Genomic DNA, 14,658 nt, shown 5'->3' on the forward strand with positions numbered 1-14,658 from the left:
TCATCAGGAGGCACATATGCTGCTCTCTCCGATCCAACCAAAACAAACCCCAGCGTGCAGTCCCGGATTGCAACGAACGAAATGGCATAGATGCCCTAGAGGCAACTGCTAGCAAAAAGACTAAGTTTTCACTCTAATGGCATATAAAACAACATAATGCTATTCTACATCCCACCAGAATGAAAACAATGGGAACCTTCTCTGGTTACACCTCCGAGGCTTCTACAATTTGCAAGCCATACGGATGCTGAGACTAAGGAAGATGAGTGAATTCTACAATTTACAATTCACGTCCCATCTGCTCAGCGCGGTAAAGTTCCAACGAGAATGGTTCCCTTCATATTCCACACAGAGTAAATGTAAATCAAAAATGAATAACCATTTTCAATTTCGTTGCAAAACGAAAACACAGCCGAACCATATTCTAGTCCAATCAGAGAGTGCTGCAAGCAACTCTACCTGTTTCGAAACTTATTAGTCTCTCATCAGGAGGCACATATGCTGCTCTCCCCGATCCAACCAAAACAAACCCCAGCGTGGGACGTGAATTGTAAATTGTAGAATTCCCTCATCTTCCTTAGTCTCAGCATCCGTATGGCTTGCAAATTGTAGAAGCCTCGGAGGTGTAACCAGAGAAGGTTCCCATTGTTTTCATTCTGGTGGGATGTAGAATAGCATTATGTTGTTTTATATGCGATTAGAGTGAAAACTTAGTCTTTTTGCTAGCAGTTGCCGCTAGGGCATCTATGCCATTTCGTTCGTTGCAATCCGGGACTGCACGCTGGGGTTTGTTTTGGTTGGATCGGGGAGAGCAGCATATGTGCCTCCTGATGAGAGACTAATAAGTTTCGAAACCGGTAGAGTTGCTTGCAGCACTCTCTGATTGGACTAGAATATGGTTCGGCTGTGTTTTCGTTTTGCAACGAAATTGAAAATGGTTATTCATTTGGCCGCATATGAAATGCCTCCCGAAAAAGGTTTTCTTACCTGTCGCTAAAATGGTCACATACGAATTGCCTCCCAAGCTTTAAATAAATTACATGCTTCTAATCTTTATGTGAACGTGAGACGTTGCCACATCTTCGTCTCTTTGTAAGTTTTTGGCAAAATTGGTATTTTGTTATTTATTTTATTTTCAACCTTTATGTATTAAACATTATTGACACTTAGCGGTATTTATAAATTTCATCTAACTTATACATATGTAATTAGTTTTATAACCATTATAGTATATTTTATAATAACCATTATTTTTTGTTATTAATAATTTAACAATAAATACAAAAATGTAATAAGTATTTTATAGATTTATTAAAAATAACATCACAAAAAACTTATTTGGAAAATATTACAAAATGTGTATAGAAGTATAAAATTACAAAATATTTTTCCTAAATTTATATGATACTACTTTGACAAATTCTAATCTATTTATGTATTTTACATTCTCTTAATTCTAAAATTTTTTCATTTAGAAATTACTTTCATTTAGAAATTTATTTTTGCTGTACTTTCCGCAACAATTTTTTTGGTGTCGAAACAGAATTTATTTTAATGTAGGTATTTATTTGAAATTCTAAAATTATATCAATAAAATTATTAATGTTAGGATGAAGGCAGTAGAAAGAAGAATTATACCTGGAATGAAAACTTTTGCATGGGTTTGTGATTCTTTGTAAGAATGAAGAGTGTCAGCCCAAACTTTATCCCTTTTTCACATCCCTGGGTTTTCACAAATGCTTTGCAGGTTTTTTTTTAGTTCATGTCCACCGTTTTACTGTATCTTTAGCCAACATTTGAAAACCGAATGTAAAACCATCAATTGATAATAAAGGTTTGCCCTTTTGACTCACACTTATCGTTGATTCCATTATTTCGGATGTTATGACTTAAACACAATTTGATCTTGAAATCGACGAACTGACAAGCTTGAAATAGACAAATTGACTGATGCAGGAACTAATAAACTTTCACGTATTTATACAACATTTAGCCCATTAGCACAATTTACAACAGATAATATAACCAAACAAAAAGATTAAGGTAAAAGTGCCTATTCATGGAATCGTTAAGAAGAGATTAGAATCGGAATTGGAATTACCCAGAGAATAAAAACAAACAAAAAGATTAAGGTAAAAGTAAATCGGAATTGGAATTACCCAGAAAAGCTAGATATTAGATTGTCGGCTAACAACTTTCTTTTCTAAAAAGAAATATGTCGTACTGTGAAATATTTATGTGAAAAAAATTTTATGTACACTGCATGAAGATTTAGAAAAATCAAAATAGATAGATACTACCTATTTAAATTATGATTTGGCAACATTGTGGCATTAAACAGAGATTAAATAGACAAAATATAAGCCTAAATGATTAACGAAACGGAGGCATTTCGATTGTACCTGGGAGGCATTTCATGTATGAAAATATTTACCTGATAAAGTGGGAGGCATTTCGATAACGCCGATTCATTTTTGATTTACATTTACTCTGTGTGGAGTATGAAGGGAACCATTCTCGTTGGAACTTTACCGCGCTGAGCAGATGGGACGTGAATTGTAAATTGTAGAATTCCCTCATCTTCCTTAGTCTCAGCATCCGTATGGCTTGCAAATTGTAGAAGCCTCGGAGGTGTAACCAGAGAAGGTTCCCATTGTTTTCATTCTGGTGGTGTAACAAAATGCACTTCTGTTGGAGTGATATACTCCAACAGAAGTAAGGAAAAGAAAAACTAACTAAACTGCTATTATGAAAAATGAAGAATTGACTGGGCTTCTACGTTGAGAAGCTGCAGTAGGAAAAAAATTACTAAAGTGCAGTTGTACTGAAAAAGGGGAATTAGAAGGGATAGAAGTAGAAGTGGGAAGAGACAGAGGCAAACTGAATAGAGTTGGCTAGCTATAGATGCAAGAGAGCAACTTGACACTCAAGGATGGATACGGCTCGTTTGCATGCCTGTCGAAGAACAGTAGCTCTAAGTAGATAGTAATGATGACTAAAAGGTGAAATAATAAAATAAGAATAATGTACTGAAAATGAATGGAGATGAATAATGACTAAAAACGAACAAAATAAATAAAACTAACTAATCATGGGCGCCATGAAAATGATCTTCGATCATTCTCCCAGGTATCTTACACTGCTTTCAAATATTAAATATATTAAACCTGTAATAATGAACATAAAGGAATAATAAAATAATTGATATACAAAATAAGTAAATATTTATTAAAAATAACTACCAGATTTTTAACAATCTCTGAGTTAAGCAAGTTCATATTATGCTGTGACTCTAACATGACAAAAGTTATACAGAGGTTATATCTAAGATAACAACAATAATGTTATCTGTTACAAAATTACAGGTATTAGTACATCTTACTTACATATAGGGTACAAAATTACATAAGTCTTCTACCAAATGGTTATAGTACGCCTGCTACGTACAACTAAGGAAACTGACAAAGATGAAAATACTACAAATAAATAGGCCCAAGCCTCACTAAGGGAAAATACAGTAATGAATAAATAAAGTTAAATATACAATTGACTAAAGTAGAAATGAAGTTGAGATAAATACCGACGATGACCTAAATTAACCGAACAAATGGAATAAAGCGAATAACAGTAAAATATTTGGGAAACAAGCTAGTAATATTAAAAAATAAATTTACCCGAATTACATAAACCAATATCAAAGCAATAATAAAGTATTAAAAACCTAATTTTCTCTAGGCTTATTCCTGTGCACAAGAAGTTACCGTAGATACAAAGTTTGGGAACCAAATAATCTAATATACAAATATGTCAAAAAAAACCAGAGGTAACCTAAATCTGGAAAAAAAACATAGTGTATTTAACAGATAGTCTGAAATATAAAAAAAAAAACAATAGTTACTAAAACACCTCACTAAATGTTCCCAAACGAGGTTGCGGTTGCATCCTAGAAAATGATGCACCAGGATGGTGCGACCCCATGACTCCTATAGGCCCAGGTGCCAAGACGAAAATTGAGCTGGAACGCTCCCATAGCTTGCTCCCAAATCGACATATTCCCAAGGTGACTTGACTGTGGCTGTAGTGGTTTCCCTAGGTGTCAAAGGGCTATGAGTTCACCATGTGGTTACTCCAAAATGGCTAAAAAAATATTCCCAGTTTTATTTCTCATTTCAAACATGAGCAAAAAGTAAAGGGAAGAAGAAATAATTGAGGAACTTTTTAGAAGCAATAGTATAGAAAAACCGACCATTAAAAATGTAACAAAAACCAATCTCAAGTAACCTTGAACTATTTTGAGTGTGAATACATGAACAAATGACATGGAATTTGTAATTTGAATATGATTAATTTAAGGAAATATCTGTAAAAATATTGAATTTATAAAATATTGGATATTCAAAAACCTACAGAGAAATGATACTTATTTCCAATATTAATTTGAGGACTGCATATGTTTGGTTATGTCTAACCAAAAAAATATATTAATGTATAATTTTCTTTGAATGAATACTCAATAATCGAATCTACATAAAATCCAAATAATGAGTTGACTAAGAAATTTTAACAATGGGACTAATATTTTAATATTCAAGGCTAACAAAAAAAATTATTATAAAAAAGATTTTATTACCGGTGATTTCTATTCCTATTCCAAGAGGGGTTGTTCTACCCACATGCCTCCCTACTGTAGAAAACCATTTGTGGTAACTTTTTCACTTTTCACTGATGTTATAAAATAAAAAACCAACCGCCATTCTAATATTCTATGGTAGCAACCAACTTCACCTACAGCCACCAGTCAAGTGATGAACATTCGTCTCTCCTTCCAAGAGTACGACGTCAAACTCACAGAACGCGAAATAATTCTCGATAGGTGAAGTACGTTCCATCACCGAGGTATGACGTCACCTCAGTAGTCCTATACGAGAAATTAGAGAATTTAAATGGAGACCGAGGGAAAATAATTATAATAATTATTAAAGAGCTACTTTCGTAACGTGACCGTTACAGTGGGATGTAGAATAGCATTATGTTGTTTTATATGCGATTAGAGTGAAAACTTAGTCTTTTTGCTGTTGCCGCTAGGGCATCTATGCCATTTCGTTCTTTGCAATCCGGGACTGCACGCTGGGGTTTGTTTTGGTTGGATCGGGGAGAGCAGCATATGTGCCTCCTGATGAGAGACTAATAAGTTTCGAAACCGGTAGGGGTGCTTGCAGCACTCTCTGATTGGACTAGAATATGGTTCGGCTGTGTTTTCGTTTTGCAACGAAATTGAAAATGGTTATTCATTTTTGATATATAAATATATTGACGATAACAGTTCGTTGATGTATAAAAATTATAGGAATGATAGCAATACTATTACAGTATTTATTAAATACAGTAATTTAATAAGTATACTGAATTCGCTCTATCGAGATTCACTTTGACACTGACGTTAGTAATTTCTTTTTTGGGAAGTTCAGTTGTCAGAAGTGAGTGGGAATTACTACATAACCAACGCACCTGCTCATAGCCAATATTATTAAGGCTATGGGTACATAATTCGCAAATATTTTACGGCTATCCCTACCTTTTCTGTCTCTACATGGCAAATTACGTGTAGTAAAATTCACACTGGTATGGATATGTACATATTACTAGAATGTCATTCTACTTGACAATGTCATAACTAGCTTAAAGAGATGGCTTTTGAATGTTCTTGGATAACTGTTATTTTTTGTATAATTGCAAATTATTAATTCAGTTAATAAATGTGATAATTTTTTCACTAGCTATGTATTCAGTGATTGTAATAATATGTACCTACAACAAAAACTAATCCTCAATCGAGAAAAGAGCAAAAGTGTTAAAGTGATTTTTTAATAATATATTGTTACTATGGGACGCTTACAATTTTGAACATCTTTAAAAACAAAATACTTGGATCACAGAATATATCTTAATGTATTCTCTGCTTCTATCTTCCATAAATAATACACAATAAATAACTTTTTATAAAGTTCACCTCTTAAATCAATAGTTATCAAATACACTATATATTGTCCTTTTCATGAGCATTTTTCAGTGCGTAACAAATGATAGGAACAAGGGTAAGTCCGTGATAATACACATTTATGACATTTATTCTAACATGACGTTTTAGTTAAATCAATTAGTTGTCACATTTTATTTTCAATTTGGAATAAAAACAAACCAAATGTGTTTCTTGCATTTATAAAATGGTATTTTCTTTGATTTGTATAGTCTTATAAATTATACAGATTATATTTGTAATATTATGATCTGATTTAAAAAAAAATTTATTATGGCGCCATCTATCGACAACTAAAATAACTAGAATAAATGTTGTAATCACGGACATGCCTTTTTTTCTGTCACATACAATTTAATGCGTTAGAAAGAAATCGAAAAACTGTGACGCACTGAAAGATGATCATGAGATAAAGAATATCAATATTATTTAATCAACAACTAAAAATATTCCCGATTCATGTCAAATAATTATTTAAAACTGTCACAGATTGTCAGTGTCTGACTGACAATGTTCTATTCGACTAAGTTGTATGACAAAGATAGATTTGGAAAATATTACCACGGACATTGTATTCATTTTTTTCGAATCCTGAAAAAACCAATAAATATTTTTGAAAAATCTAAACGCAGAATGAAAGACTAAATTATTACCGAGGGCCGAGAGTCCCTTAGAATAAATTAAAAGTTTATTTTGAATGAGATATTTGAAATTAAAAATAACACTAAATTTTCTCTTAGTTTTTCACCACTGCAACTTATTAAAATAAACAATATAGAAGTTCTCAGGGACTTTCGGCCCTCGCTACTAACGTAATCTTTCATTCTGCGTTTAAATTTTTTAAGAATACTTATTAGTTTTCTCAGGATTCGAAAAAAATGAATCCCCATTTGAATAGCATTGCAGCCGAAAAAACGTACCGATCCTTTTAATAGTAAACAGTAAACAGACATAAAAATAACATAAACCTTACGCCAATCAATAATTATTTATTTACACCATTATAATGTATTGACAACAAATGAGAAAATTATTTATTGTACAAAATAAAAATATTTTGTAGAAATACACTCTACAAACTTTTGTGAGATTAGTAAACACTCCCACTATTTCTAATAATTCTTCTTTTTTTAATGAAAGAATTAAGTTGATTTTAGCAGTTAATAGTGTGAGCCTCACACTATTAACTGCTAAAATCAACTGTGAGGTATAGAGTTTCACGATATTCGATAAAAATATCGATATTGTATTGATATCGATGCGATACTCATCTGAAACCAATACAATACTCTTGTATTGTCGATACCCTTGTCTCGATATTGAAAATATCGATATCGAGAAAAAAAATAAAATGCCACAGTTGTGTAATTATATTTCGTGGAATAGGCATTTAGATAAGTGATCTGCAAACCAAGCATCAGCTGTTATAATATTTTACACTTGAGTGCTTGAAATTGAAGCTCTTGAGAGTGACTAAATGACTGTTATGATTACACTGTTTATATCATGTGGCATTTGTGGCAATATTATGGAAGTAAATGATGATGACGCAAAAATAATTTTCAACAAAAATAATGAATTGCGATTTATTCCGAATCTCCGGGATTTCCCTATCTTTTCAAAAGTAGTTTTTAAACAATAGATACAGAATTAGTAAGTATTAGTCGTTTCAAAGAAGCATTCAGCCATATTCAATTTTTATAAGAATCTATAAGTTATAAGAAATATTTGTAATATTTTTAGAATAATGCCCATTTGCCAAGCATGCAAAAGTGGGCATAAAGAGCCTACACAGCTCAGATGTATAATTATTCTTTTTATGTCGATATTTTATCGAGTTTGTATCGATCTCGTATCGAAATCAATATCAATACGATATTTTTATAAGAAAGTATTGCCGATATCGATACTCGATACGATACTTCATTGGCATAACCAATACAATACTCAATACTTAAAAAGTATCGATATTGTATCGTATCGTAAAGCTCTAGTGAAGTAGGAATTTTTGTGTTGTATGGTTCCTATTCCGAATGTGTCAAAGTGAATCTCGGTAGAGCGAATTCAGTATATCTTACCGCGATGATTATCTTGTATCGCGGTTTATTTCCAAAAAGATAAAATATTATTTGGTATAAATTATGCCGCAAGAAAATAGAACAACATGTGTTTTTCCAATAAATTGTTTACGTTTAATACAATGATAATTTCTTGAAATTATTATGGTCCAGGGAAATAAGAATTTTCTTAGGGCACTGCATTATCCAGGTATCTGACAACTTTTTTAGTTGGACAAAAACTAACCTGTTTCCTGCCTAGAGTTCGGAGCCGTTTTTAATTATTAACAAGTTAAATTTTGCACTCCATTAAAAAGCTAAATGGTTGAGATAAAATTACAAAATTTGATTTTTAAACATTGAAAAAGCTTCAAAACGCGGAATTTTGAAAGTTGAAAAATCAGTTTGTTGCTTCGCAAAGTGCAAAATAAGTAAAAATCGTTATTTGTTAATAACTTTTACTAAAACTACCTTAAAACTTTAGTGTTTCACCCAAAGTTGTGTATTGGTGTACTTAACAAACTCTCAAAACTTGAGATCGATCCATTAATTGGTTTAAAAGTTATAATTGTTCATCCCAGAGACCTATTTTTTGCAATAATTTTTTGCAATAACATAAGACAGAAAATAATGAACATAGGTGGGTGCCAAGGAAAAGTAGAAGACTTATACTATCAATATGTATTAAAAAAGGATAAAAAAATTATTTATTATAGTCAAAAATCCTATCTAAAGATAAATTTTTAAAGCTTTGTAGTTTACAAACGTTTAGAATAACTTTAAAAATATTATTCATAGAAAAAATCTTTTATATTTATCCCAAATCTGGCATTTTAACATGAATTTAAAAAAAATGCCCTAGGTCCTAGGGCAATTTGGGCCAAAGTTAGCCATGTTTTATTATTCACAGCTATTTTATTTATAATAATTAAATAACCTAATTAATGCCATTTTAAAGAATGGTATTTTTATTTTTTGTCAAATATTGAACAAGCGATTTCAAACTACTAAAAATTTCTATATCTCTATCAGAATATAAATATGCAATTTGTTTATAAATTTATTAACTAATTAACAGTCTAATTTGTTTAAACAATTTTTGAAAAAATAATTTTCTCCAAAATTATATTTTTTTAATCATAGTATCAATACTAGAAATAACCATAGAAATAGTTAAAGTACACTTGAATAAATAAATTATTTTTAATAAATAATTTGTTATTAAATAAAATTTACTTATTAAACTGTAATTTAACTCTTTCTAAGTGAAATGACTAAAAATAAATTTTTTGGGAAAAAATTATTTTTTCAAAACTTGTTTGAGAAAATTAGACTTAAGATTAATTAATGAATTAATGTCTAGACAACTTGCATATTTGTAATATACACAAAAAGTACATATAAATTAAAATAATAAAGATCAAAATCCGTTGAGTAGATCCCGAGGTATAAAAAATGATTTTAGAAAGTAGTTTCAAGTTGCTTTTTTAGTTTTATTTTTTTATTTTTTAGTTTTGCTTTTTTAGTTTTATTATTTTTGAACTCATGGATTTGTAGGCTCCCAGTGATCCCCCTTCAGTTACCACAACACAATTTTTTATTATTTTTTAATGCATTTTGATAGTATTAGGTACTCTTCAACTTTCATTTGGCATGTTGTTCTGAAGCTATTTTCTTGTGGCATTTTTATAATTAACTAGTTTTGATGGGAAATAAGCCACAATTTTACTAAAAAATGATTTTATTAACGTTTCGACGTCCAAATCGGATGCCGTTGTCAAAATACGAATTAAACAAAAATGCCTTTCTTTCATTTGGGATACGCAGAATTTCCCATCTTCATTTTTTTCTGTCTTATGTTATTGCAAAACAAATTTCTCTGGAATAAACCAATATAATAACTTTTAAACTAATTATTCATGAATGGATCTCACATTTTGAGGATTTGTTAAGTACCCCAATACCCAACTTTAAGTGAAACACCAAAGTTCTAGGTTAATTTTAATAAAAGTTATTATAGTCAAGGAAATGAAACTGAAAAAATGGAAACAGCTCGCAATTTTTTCGTCCAGCATCGATTTGTACAAAAATTTGGGATTAGGCTCATTTTACCCTCTAGATCATTTTCTATATTGAGCCGTTGTACGCTTTTGGTTTTTTAAGGGTGAAAACTACCCCTTATTGTAAAAAATTATAAAATAACATTTTAAACTTTAATATTGTCAACATGTGGTTCTTATTAGTTACATAATGATTGCCTAATGCTTTAAGATATAATATCATAATATTTCAACCCTTACAATCACCCTTGTTGGAGCTATATATAAAGAATTGAATTATCCTAAAAGAATAATTTCGGCTTACATCGATTTACATAAAAATTTGAGGTTAGGATGATCTCACCCTGTACTTCATATTCTATATCATGCTTAAGGGCGTTGATTATTTTTAGGGGTGTAAACTACCCCTTATGGCCAAAAATATACCTATACAAAATCATTGTAAACTTTAATATGGGTAAAATTTGGTTTTGATTAGTTAAATAATGATTGTTTTATGCTAAAGGATATAATATCATATTTAAACCCTTAAAAACCACCCTTGATAATATTGCAATTTTTATAAGTAGATAATTTAGTAGATCTATATAGAAAAAAAAAAGTAGAATTAAAGAAAAACAAAAACATTTATTTACAAAAAAATATGAATTTACAGATATGCACAAATACAAATACGAATACTTTTTTAGTCATCTACCAGTATACGAACCAGTTCTGTGGTAGGTACTAGGTATACATTATATACAGTCGGAAAAATGAAAGAATACCTATGTACGATCATACCAATGACTTATTTTGTATTTGCTGTCTTTTTCTACAAATAACAAACGTTTGTTATAGAAAAAGATAGCAAATACAAAATAAGTGATTGATGTGATCGTCCATGGGTATAGGGCTTTTCATCGATTGTCATTTGTTTCGAGCTTCTGTCATATGTTGTATAATCTGTGTATAATATTAATATACACGGATTAAACGACATACGACAGAAGCTCGAAACAAATGACTGTGAATGAAAAGCCCTATTCTTTCATTTTTCCGACTGTATGTACATTGAAAATGCTCTCTAAGCGGACTATTCGAACTTTTCGAAAAAAAAATTCGTTTTATAAACATAGCTCCTTTATTTTTGGCGATAAAAAGTTTTTTCAAAAATGATTTTGTAGGATTTTTGAAGATCTATCTATAAGACTATGTAAACTAAATTCAGTAAAATCCCTTAGTTTTTAATTGGGGTGGGTTTAAAGGGCTCGATAAAGGGGTGTTTGCTCGTAAATAGAGGTTTTAAACAGCTATATCTCGCTAACTATTCACTGTAATGAAAATCTATTTACAAGGAAATTTTAGTTATTAAAAAAGCTACAATTTAATATGCTATCATTTTTTCGTATCTCCAGTATTTTCGGAGTTATTTTGAAGAACATGGTGAAAAATACGAAATCACAAAATATCAATTTTTCTTTAAACTACAGTTTTTATAAAATTAGGCCTTTTAAATGGGTCAAACTTTTTGCGTGTACTGATAATATAAACATAAAAGGAATTACAGAAAGGTGAAGACCAATTTGTCATTAGGCAGGTAGTTAGGGGGTTGTCTTCACTGATTTTTTTATAAAGAAAAGCAGTTACCGACCTTTTTTTATCATAAGTCACTGAATTTTTATGTAAAAAACTTTTTATTATTTTTTTGAAGGTCTAATTGTATCCTTTAAAAAAATATATTTAAGTTTTTCTCAAAAAATGCAAAGTCTTCCTGTTATTTGGCTTTGAATATTTCAAATTCTGCATTTGACGAAAAAAGTTAACCTTTAAAATTTGGTCTATGTTACTAAAAGACACAATTTCGATAGCTACAGTTTTTTGATTAAATGCATATTTTTCGAGTTATTCTCAAAAAATCCTCTAAAAAAGTGGATTTTTTCGTCGAAAAATTGTTGCTTTCAACCGCGAATAACTCGAAAAATAGTAATTTTACTAAAATTACGTTTTACATCGATTTACATAGTTAAAATTTAATAAAAAGCTCTTACCCCTGAGATGGGGTGGCAACCACCCCCAAGGTTTTAGCGTACAACGGCATGATATAGAAAATGATCCTTGGACTATTTCCTACCTACTGTGAAAATTTAAAGTAAATCCATGCTGGACGAAAAAATTGCGAGCCAAAATGCTTCATTTGCTGGCTACAAATAACGATGTTTTATTTGATTAATTATATTTATATGAGAAATAAGCCACAATTAAAATGAAAAAATAATTTTATTAACGATTCAACGCCCATATCGGGTGCCGTTGTGAAAATACAAAATATTACTAAAATAAACAAAAATGTTGTTGCTAAGTAAAAAATTCTTCTAATAATTTATTTAATCTGACTCATTTATATTGGCAATTCAGACATAGTTATATTATACATTTTAAAGTAGAAGACTTTAAAATGATATTGCCAATATTTATGAGTTGCGTTCCTGGGACGACTTACTGAAAGATAGTTCATTCGATTACATGAAATCAATCCCAACTCAAGAATATCCGTCACAAAAAAATTATAGCATGTGATCTGTCTTTAAAAAGACAACCAAATGCAACGACAGTAAAATTCTCGCGTTAGAGATGTCATAGTAAATCACAAGGGAAAACTAGGAAAAACCTGTGATACTATCCCGACATCGTAAGTATTTTGTCTTAGATTTAATTTACTCTAAAAAAAATAATACCAAATTCTGACTTGTAACATGTTTAATTATAAATAATATTAATAATATAATTAATAAATAATATAATATAATTAATAATTGCCATACAATAAACTCAACCTGACAATACAGAGCAGAAAAACAACGAGTTACGTGATAACCTAGTAAGCGAAATGGCACGTGCGGTACAGGAGTTTAATGGAACAAACCCACTTAGCAGACCACCGCTACCACGAATAAACTCTTGTAAGAAACTAGGTGCGCTGTTACAAATTGTGAACACTGAAGTCCTACCCAATTATGTCGCAGAAGCCCACACATTAGAATATTTGCACATGCTAATCTACTGTGCAGCAACAGCAATTGCTAATGTAATGGGCCTTAAGATCAGAACACGACGGGGTACTAATAACGAAAGAACTGGTAACAGAATTGCACCTTGGGAAAAAAGACTGCTCGGAAAGATTGAATTACTACGTAAGGATATTGGTATAGTCACAGAATACATACGAGGTGTAACAAGTAGAAAAGTCATCAGGAGAGCTGAAGAAATAATGCTGAGTACCGCAAGACACTCAAGATATGATCCAGAAAACAACACAGCCCATCAGTGTCTGGATACATTAAAACAAAAACTCTCCGTTTATTCAGGGCGACTAAGGAGGTACAAAGTTAGTAACAACCGCAAAAGCGACAATGCTCTTTTTGAGAGTTCTGAGAAGGCGTTCTATCGAAAACTCAATTCCACTGTAGAACGTGTCGATAAGACTTACCCAAGCCAAGAAGAAATTCATGAGTTTTGGGGAAATCAACTTTCCACACCAGCTGCTCTTAACAACAATGCTGGATGGATAGAAGATACGACACAGAACTGCCAACACTACATTACTACCCTTTACGAACCCTTCACTACTGAAGAAGTCTCAAGTATCATCAAAGAGCTTCATAACTGGAAATCTCCTGGACCAGATGGAGTTCAAAACTTTTGGCTCAAGAAGTTTTGGAGTGTTCATGAATGCTTATCAACATTAATTAATCATGTTATTTCTAATCCGCAGGATATACCAGCATTCCTAACTCAGGGTACCACTTATTTAATACCGAAGAATCAAAATAACACCCAAGATCCAGCCAAATACCGCCCAATTACTTGTCTTCCAACTTTGTATAAATTGGTCACATCCTGTGTAGCCCGGCGTATCTACCAACACTGTGCTCTGAACAATATCATAGAGCCTCAACAGAAAGGATGCGCTAAGGGTTCCATGGGATGCAAAGAACAACTCATCATCGACTCAGTCATTTCTAACCAGGCATATTCCAAAAAGAGGAATCTTTTTACTGCCTTCATTGATTACAAGAAGGCCTTTGATTCAGTGCCGCATGAATGGCTTATAGATATATTGAGAATATATAAAGTCGATGATAATATAGTGACATTTTTAGAGCATATAATAACAGAGTGGAAAACTAGAATTCACCTTCAAATACCTGGTGAAATTAACATCGAGACTAAAAATATCGCAATCAGCCGGAGCCTGTTTCAAGGAGATTCGTTGAGTCCTCTGTGGTTCTGTCTAGCTATGAATCCACTATCTCAGCTATTGAACTCCACAGACGCAGGTTTTAGCATCAAAAATAACAACAATGTAGTGGCGAAGCTTAATCATTTATTGTACATGGATGATTTGAAATTAATGGCTTCCACTCGAAACCAACTAGATGAGATGCTAAAAACTGTAGAAACTTTTTCTAATGATATTAGTATGCACTTCGGACTAGACAAGTGCCGTATTTTAAATATAGTC

At 31.5% G+C, this 14,658-nt stretch overlaps 1 long non-coding RNA gene across 1 annotated transcript; it reads right to left on the reverse strand.

Moving 5' to 3' along the window:
- Positions 1–1,748: 1,748 nt before the first annotated feature.
- Positions 1,749–4,989, reverse strand: LOC126882237 (uncharacterized). The gene is made up of 2 exons (XR_007697238.1): positions 4,631–4,989; positions 1,749–4,137 (listed from the first exon to the last, which is right to left on the reverse strand). It is a non-coding gene; the product is annotated as an uncharacterized LOC126882237 (long non-coding RNA).
- Between the last annotated feature and the right edge of the window lie 9,669 nt (positions 4,990–14,658).

This window comes from Diabrotica virgifera, chromosome 1 (assembly GCF_917563875.1).
Source record: "Diabrotica virgifera virgifera chromosome 1, PGI_DIABVI_V3a".
Classification (NCBI taxonomy): domain Eukaryota; kingdom Metazoa; phylum Arthropoda; class Insecta; order Coleoptera; family Chrysomelidae; genus Diabrotica; species Diabrotica virgifera.